The sequence below is a fragment of the Hypanus sabinus genome, chromosome 11 (genome assembly GCF_030144855.1).
Source record: "Hypanus sabinus isolate sHypSab1 chromosome 11, sHypSab1.hap1, whole genome shotgun sequence".
NCBI classification, from domain to species: Eukaryota; Metazoa; Chordata; class Chondrichthyes; order Myliobatiformes; family Dasyatidae; genus Hypanus; species Hypanus sabinus.
In genome coordinates this window covers 47,989,505-48,003,301 of record NC_082716.1, presented here as the reverse complement: position 1 = coordinate 48,003,301, position 13,797 = coordinate 47,989,505, and the positions used below count along the sequence as shown (strand labels likewise).

Sequence of the window (13,797 nt, the reverse complement as noted above, 5' to 3'; positions counted from 1 at the left end):
AGTGAGGGACTCAAGGGTTCAGTTGCACATGAAAGTATTCAAGCCTGGGACTTGAAAATTATTGATTAGGTTCGGGGGGATGAATTGAATGCTGAGCTGTAGTCAATGACGACTATCCTGATATATGCATCTTCATTGTCCAGATGTCCCAGAGTTGAATGAAGAGCCAATGAAAAGGCATCTGAAGTTGATATGGCAGGAGTTGATACATTTCATCACTGGCCCCTCAAAGCGCTTCATCACAGTGGACGCAAGTGGTACTGGATGATAGTCAATGAGGTAGGTCACCGTGTTCTTGGGCATCACAGAATTGTAGCTGAAAGAAGATTATAGCTGGGAGAACAATGTCAAAGGAATACAAATTGTATCAGAAGGCCAGGTAGGCCAGCTGAGGGTGTGGGGGTGGTTCTGTTGGTAAAGTATGAAATCAAATCATTAGGAAGAAGTGACATAGGTTTGGAAGGTGTAGAATCATTGTGGGTAGAGCTAAGAGCTGCAAGGGGAAAAAGACTGATGGGAGTTATATACAGTCCTCCAAACAGCAGATGTGGGTGTGAACTACAAATTACAATGGGAGACAGAAAATGCACATCAAAATGGCAATGATACAGTAATCATGGGGGATTTCAATATGTGGGAAAATCAGGTTGGTACTGGATCCCAAGAAAGGGAATTTTAGAATGCCTATGAGGTGGCTTTTTAGAGCAGCTCATGGTTGAGCCCACTAGAGGATCAGCTAGTCTGGATCAGGTGTTATGCTGTGACTCAGGATTGATCAGAGAGCTTAAGGTAAAGGAACCTTAAGAGGATGGTGACCATAATATGATAGAATTCACCATGCAATTTGAGAAGGAGAAGCTAAAGTTAGATGTATCAGTGGAGTAAAGATATTATAGAGGCATGAGAGAGGAGCTGGCCAAAATTGATTGGATGGGAACACTAACAGCAATGACAGCAGAGCAGCAATGGCTGGAATTTCTGGGAGCAATTTGGAAGGTGCAGGACAGAAGGAGTGCATCCCAAGAAGTATTCTAAAGGCAAGATGACACAATTGTGGTTGACAAGAGAAGTCAAAGTCAACATAAAAGCTAAAGAGAGTGCATGTAATAAAGCAAAAGTTACTGGGAATTTATATTGGGAAACTTTTAAAAACCAGAAGAAGGCAACTAAAAAAGTCATAAAGGAGGAAAAGTTGGAATACGAAGTTAAGCTATTGAATACTATTAAAGAGGATACCAAAAGTTTCTTCAGATATATAAAAGAAAAGCGAGAGTACATTTCCGACCACTGAAAATTTATGCTGGAGAGTTAGTAATGGGGACAAGGAAATGGCAGGTGAACTGAATAAGTATTTTACATCAATCTTCACTGTGGAAGACACTAGCATTATGTCAGAAGTTTAAGAGTGTCAGTGGACAGAAGTATGTGAAGTTGCCATTACTGAAGGTAAATAAGTCACCTAGAACAAATGGTCTACACCCTGTGGTTCTGAAAGGGGTGGCTGAAGAGATTGTGAAGGCATTAGTAATGATCTTTCAAGAATCAATGGATTCTGGCATGATTCTGGAGGAGTGGAAAATTGTAAATGTCACTCCAGTGTTCAAAAGGAAGGGAGGCAGGAGAAAGGAAATTAGCTAGTTAGCCTGATCTCAGTGGTTGGGAAGATGTTGGAATTGATTGCCAAGGATGAGATTTTGGGGTACTTGGATGCACATGATAAAATAGTCAGCATGCTTTCCTTAAGGGAAAATCTTGCCTGGCAAATCTGTTGGAATTCTTTGAAGAAATAACAAGTGGAATAGACAAAGGAGAATTGGTGGATGTTCTGTACTTGGATTTGAAGGCTTTCAACAATGTGCCACACTTGAGGCTGCTTAGCAAATTAAGAACTCATGGTATTACAAGAAAGATGCTACCATGGATAGAGCAGTGGCTGATTGGCTGCTGGCAAAGAGTCGGAACAAAGGCAGCCTTTCTGATTGGCTGCTGGTTACTAGTGGTGTTCCACAAGGGTCTGTGTTGGGACTGAGTCTTTTTATATTACTTGTCAATGATTTAGATGATGGAATTGACAGCTTTGTGGCCAACTTGGTGGACAATACAAAGATAGGTGCAAGGCCAGGTAGTTTTGAAGAAGCAGAGAGGCTACAGAAAGACAGATTGGGAGAATGGGGAAAGAAGTGACAGATAGAATATAGTATTGGGAAGTGTATGATCATGCACATTCATAGATTCATAAATTAGACTATTTACTAAATGGAGAGAAAATCCAAAAATCTCAGGTGCAAAGGGACTTGAAAGTTCTCGTGCAGGATTCTCTAAAATCTAATGTGAGGTTGAGTCAGTGGTGGGGAAGGTAAATGCGGTGGTTGCATTGATTTTGAGAGGATTAGAATATAAAAGCAAGGATGTGGTATTGAGACTTTATAAAGCACTGGTGAGGCCTCACCCTGAGTATTGTGAGCAGTCTTTATCTAAGAAATGATGTGCTGGCACTGGAGATGGTTCAAAGGAGGTTCACAAAAATAATTCTAGGATTGAATGGCTGATCATATGAGGAGTGCTTGATGGCTCTGGGCCTGAACTCAGAGGAATTCGAGGGAAGAGGAGTGACCTCATTAAAACCTATTGAATGGTGAAAGTGCCTCGATAGAGTGGATGTGGAGAGGATGTTTCCTGTGGTGGGGGAGTCTAAGACCACAGGACACAGTCAGAATAAAGGAATATCCTTTTAGAACAAAGATAAAAAGATAAGGAGGAATTTCTTTAGCCAGAGAGTGGGAAATCTATGGAATTCATTGCCATAGGCAGCTTTTAGGTCAAGTCATTTGGTATATTTAGGACAGACGCTGATAGATTCTTGATGAGTCAGGGTATGAAGGGATATGGGGAGAAGGCAGGAGACTGGGGCTGAGAGAGAAAATGGGCCAGCCATGATGAAATGGTGAAGCAGAAGCAATGGGCCAAATGGCCTAATTCTACTGCTATATCTTATGGTCTTATGGTTCTTATTAGGCACCAGTAAAACTGAAGCTTCTCTGAAGTAGGAGGGTACCTCAGACTGCCAAAGCGAGTAGTTAGAGATTAAAGTAAAAAATAAACATAAATGCTATATCTGCACTTACCTTTTCAGTCCTGGTTGGTGCCCCCATTTAGGTGAACGGACTTGCATCAGCAATTGTGGTCATGGCTGACATAACAGTGAAGGGCTTGGCAGAAAGCGTACCCAACCCGATTGAGTCCAGGGGCAGAATGGGATCAGATGCAGCATTTGTCTTACAGCTTGTCTCTAGAATCTGCTTTTTGCCACATAAGCCACAAACAATGCCTCACCTGTCACATTTAGCTAGTGGATCTGCGCATAAACAGCTCCTCCACGGTGAGAGTTAGGAGCACCAAGTTTCTGGGAGTGTACACCACCTGGTCCCTCAACACTACCTCTTCATTCAAGGGTGCATAGCATCGTATCCACCTCCTGAGGAAACTGAGTTGAGCACAGCTCTCCCCCACAATTCCATTCTAACCGGTTTTTACAGGAGTGTTCTCACCAGCCGCATCACCATATGGTACGGAAATTGCAAGGCATCTGACTGCAAGGCCCTTCAAAGGATTGTGAGGACCACTGAGAGGATCATCAGGACCTTTCTTGCACCCATCCAAGATGTTTATCAGGAGGGCTTTGTATGCAGGGTCCTTAACATTGTCACAAATCACTCCCATCTGTCCCACAGTCTCTTTAAACCCCTACCATCGGGCAGGAGGTACCATAGCATTAGGACAAGGACTGTTAGGATGGGAAACAGTTTCTTTCCCCAGGCCGTGAGACTACTGAACTTCCCGACACCACTCAGGTCTCATCACATACGAAGCAACAGCAGTGTTATGCCGTTTACTTTTTGAATTAATACATCTTGTGCTAAATGTCAACCTTCTGGAATATATTTTATTTTTTGCTAATTTATTTGTGGTAGTATTACTTTATGTATTGTGTGTGAGTTAAATATATTGTGTGATACACCTCAATATGGAGAGATATTGTTTGCTTTGGTGGTATACATGTACATAGTTGAATGATGTTGAACTTGAACTTGGACTGCTGGTTGGAGATTAATATATTTTGGACGTTAGCATTGCCACAGATCACTCCTGAGAGTAGCCAGCCTTACCATAATCCACATTCCGAGCTCACCCAGGAAATTGTCCTACATCACTGCTACACCCTTCAACTATCTTGTTCTTGATGTTGGAAACTGTCTAAGAAGAAAGGTATTTGGAGATTGGAAGGGTATTGTATGTGGCAAAAAAATAGGTAAGGTCATCTGAGCTGTCTAAAGGGAATATGATTGGTCCCGTAATGTACTAAAACTGCTTCAAGAATTCCTTCATGCAAAATGTTTGTCTCTCAAGAGTTATGGCCTTTTGGAAGTCTCTCCTTCAAAGGGTGATAGTGGCAGGATATCTGAATATTTTTAGGGCTGGGATAAATACGTGATAGGATGGGGGGGTGGGTGAAAGATCACTGCAAGCGGATAGAATGTCAAGTAAACCAAATAATCAAGTCAGTTAAAATACAATGAAATGTTGGTGCAGGTTTCAGGGGCCGAGTGTTCTCCCATGGCATCTAATTTGCAAATCTTTTTCCTAAAATTGAACATCTTCTTCCCTTCCTCCCTTTCTCCCATGGTCAAATGCCCTGTCCTATCAGATTTCTTCTTCTCCAGCTCTTTACCTTACCCACCCACCTGGTTTCACCTATCACCTTCTAGCTTCTCCTCCTTCCCCTCCCTACCTCCACCTTCTTATCCTGTCAGCCCTCTTTCTTTCCAGTCCCGATGAAGTGTCTCAGCCCCAAACAGTGACTGTTTCTTCATTTTCATAGATGCTGCCTGGCCTGTTGGATCCTCCAGCATTTTGTTGTTGTTGTGTGTGTGTGTGTGTGTGTGTGTGTGTGTGGTAATGAAGAGGCAATGACTTTTGTTGTTGTTCTTGTATTTGTTTTCATCTGTATTTTTATCCCCTCAGGGAACAGGCAGGAGGTATTCCCTGTTTCTTCACATGATGCTGTATGGTGTATCTGAGTAGTGTTAGGGTACAAAAGAAGGCACTGCTAAAATAAATCTCCTTATCAATTTAAATACGAAACTAGAGGACTGAAAAAAGCTGCAAGGCTCATAGCTGCACTTCACTTCCATTCAGCAGACCACAAAGACCCCACATATTGTCAACTTACAAGGGTACTTAAAGAACAACCAGTGTTTTACAAAAAGCTCAGTCTCCTCCCCATTATCAGTGAAACTGATGAAGCAGCCTGCGTCTGATTCCTGGCAACAGCCATGCTGATTATCGTAACGAGCTGCATAGAGACCGAGGTTAAACTGGAATTGTGCAACCTTGCTGTTTAACCTGGAATAAATAAAATTTACAATAGGCATGGATTTTTAATTTAACTAAACAAAACTCAAGTCATGTTTCTTTGGCCAAGGGCCATGAAGACAGATGCAGGTGCTGGGAACTAAAACTCACACATAAAATTGTGTTTTACATAATCACTTTGGACCCCTTTGTTGTGGGATTTTTACAGACAAGCAAAACTGAATGCATTTCAATTTGGTCATTAGGGGGTTCTGAGGTGATTATCTTCTCAATAAAAAAACACTATACAGTAAAAGAAAAATTAAAAAGTTCCCCATCATTGAGCTGGGTGACACACTTGCCAAGTGCTGAATGTGAGAGCATGGATTTAAGCTGATGCCTTATCAAGGACAGCCTCCCAGGGGAGCTCAGGCAGAATTGACTGTGTCACACACTGTAGGCTTCGGGAACATCCATGGCCTCCAGTGAATAGACTTCAAGGGCAACAGAGTCACAGACCTGTGAGAGAACCCATTCCCTGAGAACAGAAATCCCCTGAAACTAGAGGGGTAGCTACCTTTGTTTCAACTCCTGTCCTTTCGTGGGAATATTCACATCCAGAGATTATTAGCCGCTAAATTGCAAGTGGGAAGGACAGACACGATGGTTACTGTTAGCAATAATTTTTTGTCACAGCAACAGTCTCTGTATACTAATGACAAGTGAAGCTCCTCACAGACATCAAAGTTGCCAATGTTTAAATTCACCATCCTACCTAACTAATAGCTTAATCATTTTACAACCTGAACCTATTTGTGAACCAGTGCATGAACTGAATTTGTTTCCTTTCTCGCTTCATAATGTTTCAATCACATATTCAGCTCCATGCAGAGTCTGGTGCCATTTGCCTCTTGTGAAATCTTTGCTGTCTGATTTGTGCCAGTAACAATGTACATGTACCCTATTTGCCTATTAAACTTTCAGGGGGAAATCTTATAACACCTACGATGAATGATTGTAAGAATGAGCTTCAAACTACATCTGCCAGCCTGCTTTCCGGAGAAGAGCTCTATTCTGAAAAGGTTTTAGTGGGTGCATTATTCACAGAACATTAAGTGTGATGCAGTGGAGTGAATGTCCTTTTGACATCACTGTTACCATTTAAAAACTGGCTCAGTGTATAAATCCAGTAATGCTCATGACTACTGGTAAACTGGCTGGCCAACCTCGTGTATATTTATTCAGTGAACTTTGAGCTCAAGGGCTCCAGTTGCAGATAGGGTGCAAATTCTTCAGCCTCAACTTCATCAGTAATGCTCACCTGAGTCTGGAAGCGAAGCAGGCAAGTCAGTACAGAGGGTAGTAAATGCAGCAGAGGCTTGCCAATTTAATGGAGAAAGTACACCCCTATTGTTAACAGCTTTAATATCAGATGGTCGAACCTTAACTTTCAGGTGGCCACACCTGGATCCCTTCAAGGACTTTGGTTTGACAATCCTGCTCCTAAAGAAATTGACTGGTACTCATCAAGCAATACATGGTCAATTGCGTTTCAATTGAACTGCATACAGTGACTCTGTTATAGCCAGTCAACATGGTAATTGTCCTGTCAATCAAGCTTGACAGATTAATATTTTATATATAATTTATATGCAACTATCCTTCACTCATTGTATTCTTTTCAAACAAATTACCTTGCTTTTATTGTGAGAGATTGCTGTAGTTTCTGTTTTCACCATAAAATGTAACTGCACAATGTTTTCTAGGAAAGTTAGCTTTGTATACTAGACAATAAACAGTGTGCTATTTGTCATTTGCCCTGTTCACATTCAACTCATCAGATGGCAGCTCTGTCAATAAATTCTTGAATTAGGTTTTGCATACGAGGACAATAGTAGCAATTAAACACTTTGCGCTTGACATGAGACGTAACAACTCCTAAAAACCGGCACCTTGAATGCTATGGAGGATCTCTAGCAAAACTGTTTGACATCACATTAGTGCAATATAGGGATTTATATTTTAAAAAGATGCCACAAGGTTTAAGAAAATTAGGACACTTTGGGCTAGTGAAATGAACAACAATTAGAAACAGCCTTAGTATCACTTCTCCTAAAATAAATTTATTGCAGTATTTCCCATTTTCTCTTTTCTCTGAACTCCAATACATGCCAATTGTTCAACACCATTTTACCTTTCATGATCTTGGCTCCTCACTGTTATGATTTTAAAGGAAAAACTTAATTGAATAATATATTCTCTTATTTTTCTATCATTCTTTGTTTTCAGTATTAGCCATTCTTTAGTTGAGAGCCAAATCCAAGAACAGAGCTATATGTGAAACCTGGTTCCAGCTACAATTTTTTTTAAAGATATTAAAAGTAGATCTGAATTAAGCCCCCCAAATGGATACTGTTGTTTTTGGGCCGGAGGTTTGGAAAACGTAAACACACTATCTAGCACATACCATTTTTGCTTCATATGGCTCATGTGATCACACCCAACATGCATACAGTGCAGTCACCTCAGACAAAATTTAAGTAGATTTAAACTTCAATCCTAATAAAATGTTAACATTTTCATGAGAATATCATGAACAGTATTCTAAAGATTTTGTCAGCATTGAATTTGGACTCTTTCAGAAATTTAAAAACCTCCTAGAAACTGAATTGAAGTCATTGGAGTACCTAATGCTAGAAATTAACGAGTTGACAATACACTTCTGAGAGACTGGTAAAGTTCCATTGTACTGGGAGTGGTAGATCTGGACTGCATAAGATAAGAATACTTAGATATGCCCAGTGCATATTGCATCCAGGACATCTCTTTTTTACTCTGCTAACGTTCAGATGAATTGAGAGAGATGCTCATTTCATTCCATGATGTTTTTTTATTTTGTGGATGAATTGAGGCAAATTCTCATGTTTTACCATTTCTAAGGATGCTGCTGTTTGGTCTTTGGTTTGTCTCAGGAAGATGCACAATATTACTAATATTTCATTAACTGCTGATTTTTATGCAGTTTGATTTTTGTTTCCTTTCATTCAAATACATAAAATATGCAATTATACATATCTGGACATTGATTTGTCAACTTCCACTGCATAATGCATTTATTATATTCTCTTACTGTACAATATTTACTGTATATTATATTGACATGGTATTGGTTTCATTCCCAAACAATCATATGTTTGGGAGGTTAGTATGCTGAGCCTAGTCCAGTATTCAGTGGCAAGACACAGAGCCTTTATGATAGCTCTTCAGAACTTCCCTCAGCAAGAAGCCATGAACTTTAAAAAGTGCCAGTCTAGCATTCAGTTTGAGACATCGTGTAACACTGAATGACTTATAATGATGTGCGAAAGGGACAGGTTACACCTGAACCTGAGGGGGTCCAGTCTCCTTGCAGGAAGGTTGGTAAGAGTTGTTTGTCAGGTTTTAAACTAATTTGGCAATGGGGTGGTGGAAATAAGAGTGGGAGTGCTGAAGATGAGGTGGTTGGTTTACAAACAAAGGCAATGTGTAGTGAGACTCCTATCAAGGAGAGGATGATGATAGGGCAAAATTGCAGTCAACAGGATGAGCTGCAATGGAAAAGATGAACAATATTGAAAAGGGGTGAATGCAGGACTGAAGGTGTTATACAGTATATGAATGCACACAGTATACAGAAGAGTAGATGAACGTAGCACAGTTACAGATGTAAGCACTGCTGAATCATGGTTGAAAGAAGATTATAACTGGGAGCTTAATGTCCAAGGATACACATTGTATCGAAAGGACAGACTGGAAGGCAGAAGGGGTAGTGTTGCTCTGTTGGTAAAAAATGAAATCAAATCAATAGAAAGATGTGACATAGGGTTGGAAGGTATTAAATCATTGTGGGAAAGAGCTAAGGAATTGCAAGGGTAAAAGGACCCTGGTAGGAGTTATACAGATACAGTAGCAATGATGTAGTTTACAAATTACAACAGGTGATAGAAAGTGCATGCCAAAAGGGCAATGTATTAATCACCATGGGGTTTTCAATATCTAGGTAGACTGGGAAAACCAGGTTGGTGCTAAATCCCAAGAGGGGTCATGCTGATGAGATGGTTTTATAGAGCAGCTCATGGTTGAGCACATTTGGGGATCAGCTATTCTGGATTGGGTGTTATGCAATGAACTGGAACCAAAACTGATTAGAGAGCTTAAGGTAAAAGAACACCTAGGGAAAAGTGATCACAATATGATCAAATTCACCCTGAAATTTGAGAAGAATAAACTAAAGTCAGATGAATCAGTATTACATTGGAGTAAAGGGAACTACAGAGGCAGTAAAGAGGAGTTGGCCAGAATCAGGAAAATAACACTGGCAGGGATGACAGCAGAACAGCAATGGCTGGAATTTCTGGAAGCAATTTGGAAGGCACAGGGTATATACATCCCAAAGAAGAAGAAGTATTCTAAAGGAAAGATGACACAACAGTAGCTAACAAGAGAAGTCAAAGCCAACAGAAAAGCCAAAGAAAAGCATATAACAGAGCAAAATTAGAGGAAAGTTAGAGGATTGGAAACTTTTAAAAACCAACAGATGACAACTAAAAAAGTCACTAAGAAGTAAAGAATGGATATGAAGCCAATTATATTAAAGAGGATAGCAAAAGTTTCTTCAGATACATAAAGTGTAAAAGAGAGGTGAGAGTGGATATCAAACCACTGGAAAACAATGCTGGAGAGGTAGTAATGGGAGATGAAGAAATGGCAGACAAACTGAATAATATTTTGCATCAGATTTCACTATGGAAGACTCTAGCAGTCTGGTGGAAGTTCTAGGGGCCAGGGGTCATGGGTGTATGAAGTTACCATTACAAAGGAGAAGATTCTTGAGAAACTGAAGGGTCTGAAGATGGATAAGTTATCTAGCCCAGATGGTGTACACCCAAGGGTTCTGAAAGAGGTGGCTGAAGAGATTGTGGAGGCATTAGTAATGATCATTTGAGAATCAATAGATTCTGGAATGGTTCTGCAAGATTGAAAAATTGCAAATGTTGCTTCATTCTTCAAGAAGGGAGAGAGGCAGGAGAAAGAAAATTATAGACCAGTTAGCCTGACCTCAGTGTGGGAAGATGTTGGAGTCAATTGTTAAGGATGTGGTTTGCAGGTACTTGAAGGTGCATGATAAAATAGGCCATGTTTCCTTAGCATAGTTTCCTCAAGGGAAAATCATACCTGGCTAATCTGTTGGAATTCATTAATAGCAAGCAGGATAGACAAAGGAGAATCAGTTGATGTTGTTGTCTTGGATTCGCACAAGCTTAACATGATATTACAGGCCCATGGTATTACAAGGAAGATTCTAACATGGATAAAGCAATGGCTGATTGGCAGCAGGCTGTGTTGGAATATAGGGAGCCTTTTCTGGTTGGCTGCTGGTGACTAGTGGTTTTCCACAAGTGTCTGTGTTGGGACCAATTCTTTTTGCGTTATATGTCAATGAATTGATGATGAAATTGATAGTTCTGTTGAAAAGTTTACAGATGATATGAAAATAGGTGGAGGGACAGATAGTTTTGAAGAAGTACAGAAGCTACAGGAGGACTTAGATAGGTTAGGAGAATAGGGAAAGAGGTGGGAGATGGAATACAGTGACAGGAAGTGTATGGTCATGCACGTCGTTAGAAGAAATGAAAGGGTTGACTATTTGCTAAATTGAAAGAAAATACAAAAAAACTGAGACTCAAAGAGACTTGGGAGTCCATGTGCAGGATTCCCTAATGGATATTTTGCAGTTTGAGTCTGTGGTGAGAAAGGCAAATGTGATGTTAGAACAACACACACAAAACACTGGTGGAACACAGCAGGCCAGGCAGCATCTATAGGAGGAAGCACGGTCGATGTTTTGGGCCGAGACTCTTTGTCAGGACTAACTGAAAGGAGAGATAAGATAATGTGATGTTAGAATTCATTTCAAGAGGACTAGAATATAAAAGCAAGGATATAATGTTGACACTTTATAAATCATTGATGAGGCATCACTTGGTGTATTGTGAGCAGTTTTGGGCCTGTTAGCTTAGAAAGGATGTGCTAAAACCGACAAGGGTTCAAAGGAGATTCACAAAAATGATTCCAGGATTGAACAGCTTGTCATTTGAGCAGCATTTCATCGCTTTAGGCTTGTATTCACTAGAATCTGGAAGAATGAGGGGTGACTTCAATGAAACCTATCAAATGGTGGAAGTCCTTGAAAGAGTGGATGTGGAGGAATGTTTCCTATGGCAGAACAGCCTAAGACCACAGGTCACAGCATCAGAATAGAAGGGCATCCTTTCAGAACGGAGAGGAAAAAGAATTTCTTTACCCAGAATGTGGTGAACCTGTGAAATTCAATAGAAAATAGACAATAGACAATAGGTGCTGGAGTAGGCCATTCAGCCCTTCGAGCCAGCATCGCCATTCACTGTGATCATGGCTGATCATCCACAATCAGTACCCCGTTCCTTTCTTCTCCCCATATCCCTTGACTCCGCTATCTTTAAGAGCTCTATCTAACTCTTTCTGAAAGCATCCAGAGAATTGGCCTCCACTGCCTTCTGAGGTAGAGCGTTCCACAGATCCACAACTCTCTGGGTGAAAAAGATTTTCCTCAACTCCGTTCTAAATGGCCTACCCCTTATACTTAAACTGTGGCCTCTGGTTCTGGACTCCCCCAACATCGGGAAAATATTTCCTGCCTCTAGCGTGTCCAATCCCTTAATAATCTTATATGTTTCAATCAGATCCCCTCTCATCCTTCTAAATTCCAGTGTATACAAGCCCAGTCACTCCAATCTTTCAACATATGACAGTCCTGCCAATCCGGGAATTAAGCTCATGAATCTACGCTGCACTCCCTGAATATCAAGAATGTCCTTCCTCAAATTTGGAGACCAAAACTGCACAAAGTACTCCAGGTGTGGTCTCACCAGGGCCCTGTACAACTGTAGAAGGACCTCTTTACTTCTATACTCAACTCCCCTTGTTATGAAGGCCAACATGCCATTAGCTTTCTTCACTGCCTGCTGTACCTACATGCTTTCTTTCAGTGACTGATGAACAAGGACTAGATCTCGTTGTACTTCCCCTTTTCCTAACTTGACACCATTCAGATAGTAATCTGCCTTCCTGTTCTTGCCACCAAAGTGGATAACCTCACATTTATCCACATTAAACTGCACCTGCCATGCATCTGCCCACTCACCCAACTTGTCCAAGTCACCCTGCATTCTCCCAAAATCCTCCTCATATTTCACACTGCCACCCAGCTTTGTGTCATCTGTAAATTTGCTAATGTTACTTTTAATCCCTTCATCTAAATCATTAATGTATATTGGAAATAGCTGTGGTCCAGGCACTGAGCCTTGAGGTACCCCACTAGTCACTGCCTGCCATTCTGAAAGGAACCCATTAATCCCTATTCTTTGTTTCTTGTCTGCCAACCAATTTTCTATCCATGTCAGTACCCCACCCCCAATACCACGTGCTCTAATTTTGCCCATTAATCTCCTATATGGGACCTTATCAAAGGCTTTCTGAAAGTCCAGATACACTACATCCACTGGCTCTCCCTTGTTCATTTTCATAGTTACATTCTCAAAAAATTCCAGAAGATTAGTTAAGCATGATTTCCCCTTTGTAAGTCCATGCTGACTCAGACCGATCTTGTTACTGCTATCCAAATATGCTTCTATTTCATCTTTTATAATTGACTTCAGCATCTTCCACACCATTGATGTCAGGCTAACTGGCCTATAATTCCCTGTTTTCTCTTTCCCTCCTTTCTTAAAAAGTGGGATAACATTAGCTACCCTCCAATCCTCAGGAACTGATCCTGAATCTATAGAACATTGGAAAATGATTACCAATGCATCTACGATTTCTAGAGCCACCTCCTTAAGTACCCTGAGATGCAGACCATCAGGCCCTGGGGACTTACCAGCATTCAGTCCCATCAGTCTACCCGACACCATTTTCTGCCTAATGTGAATTTCCTTCAATTCCTCTGTTACCCTAGGTCCTCTGGGCACTATTACATCTGGGAGATTGTTTGTGTCTTCCCTAGTGAATACAGATCCAATGTACCTGTTCAACTTGTCTGTCATTTCCTTGTTCCCCATAATAAATTCACCCGTTTCTGTCTTTAAGGGCCCAACTTTGATCTTAACTATTTTTTTCCCCTTCACATACCTAAAGAAGCTTTTACAATCCTCCTTTAAATTCTTGGCTAGCTTACCTTCATACCTCATCTTTTCTCCCTGTATTGCCTTTTTAGTTATTTTCTGTTGCTCTTTAAAAGTTTCCCAATCCTCTGGCTTCCTGCTCATCTTTCTATGTTATACTTCTTCTCTTTTATTTTTATACTCTCCATGACTTCCCTAGTCAGCCACAGTCACCCCCTGCTCCCTCTTTGGAATGAACTGATCC

The 13,797-nt window shown here is 40.8% G+C and overlaps 1 long non-coding RNA gene across 2 annotated transcripts in view; it reads left to right on the top strand.

Annotated features, from left to right (window-relative positions):
* The window catches only part of LOC132401930 (uncharacterized), a 137,776-nt gene that overhangs the window by 18,830 nt on the left and 105,149 nt on the right, over positions 1-13,797 (top strand). For both annotated transcript variants that reach the window (XR_009514752.1, XR_009514751.1), the window contains one exon: positions 144-279. This is a non-coding gene — a long non-coding RNA (uncharacterized LOC132401930). The remainder of the gene's footprint in view (positions 1-143; positions 280-13,797) is intronic.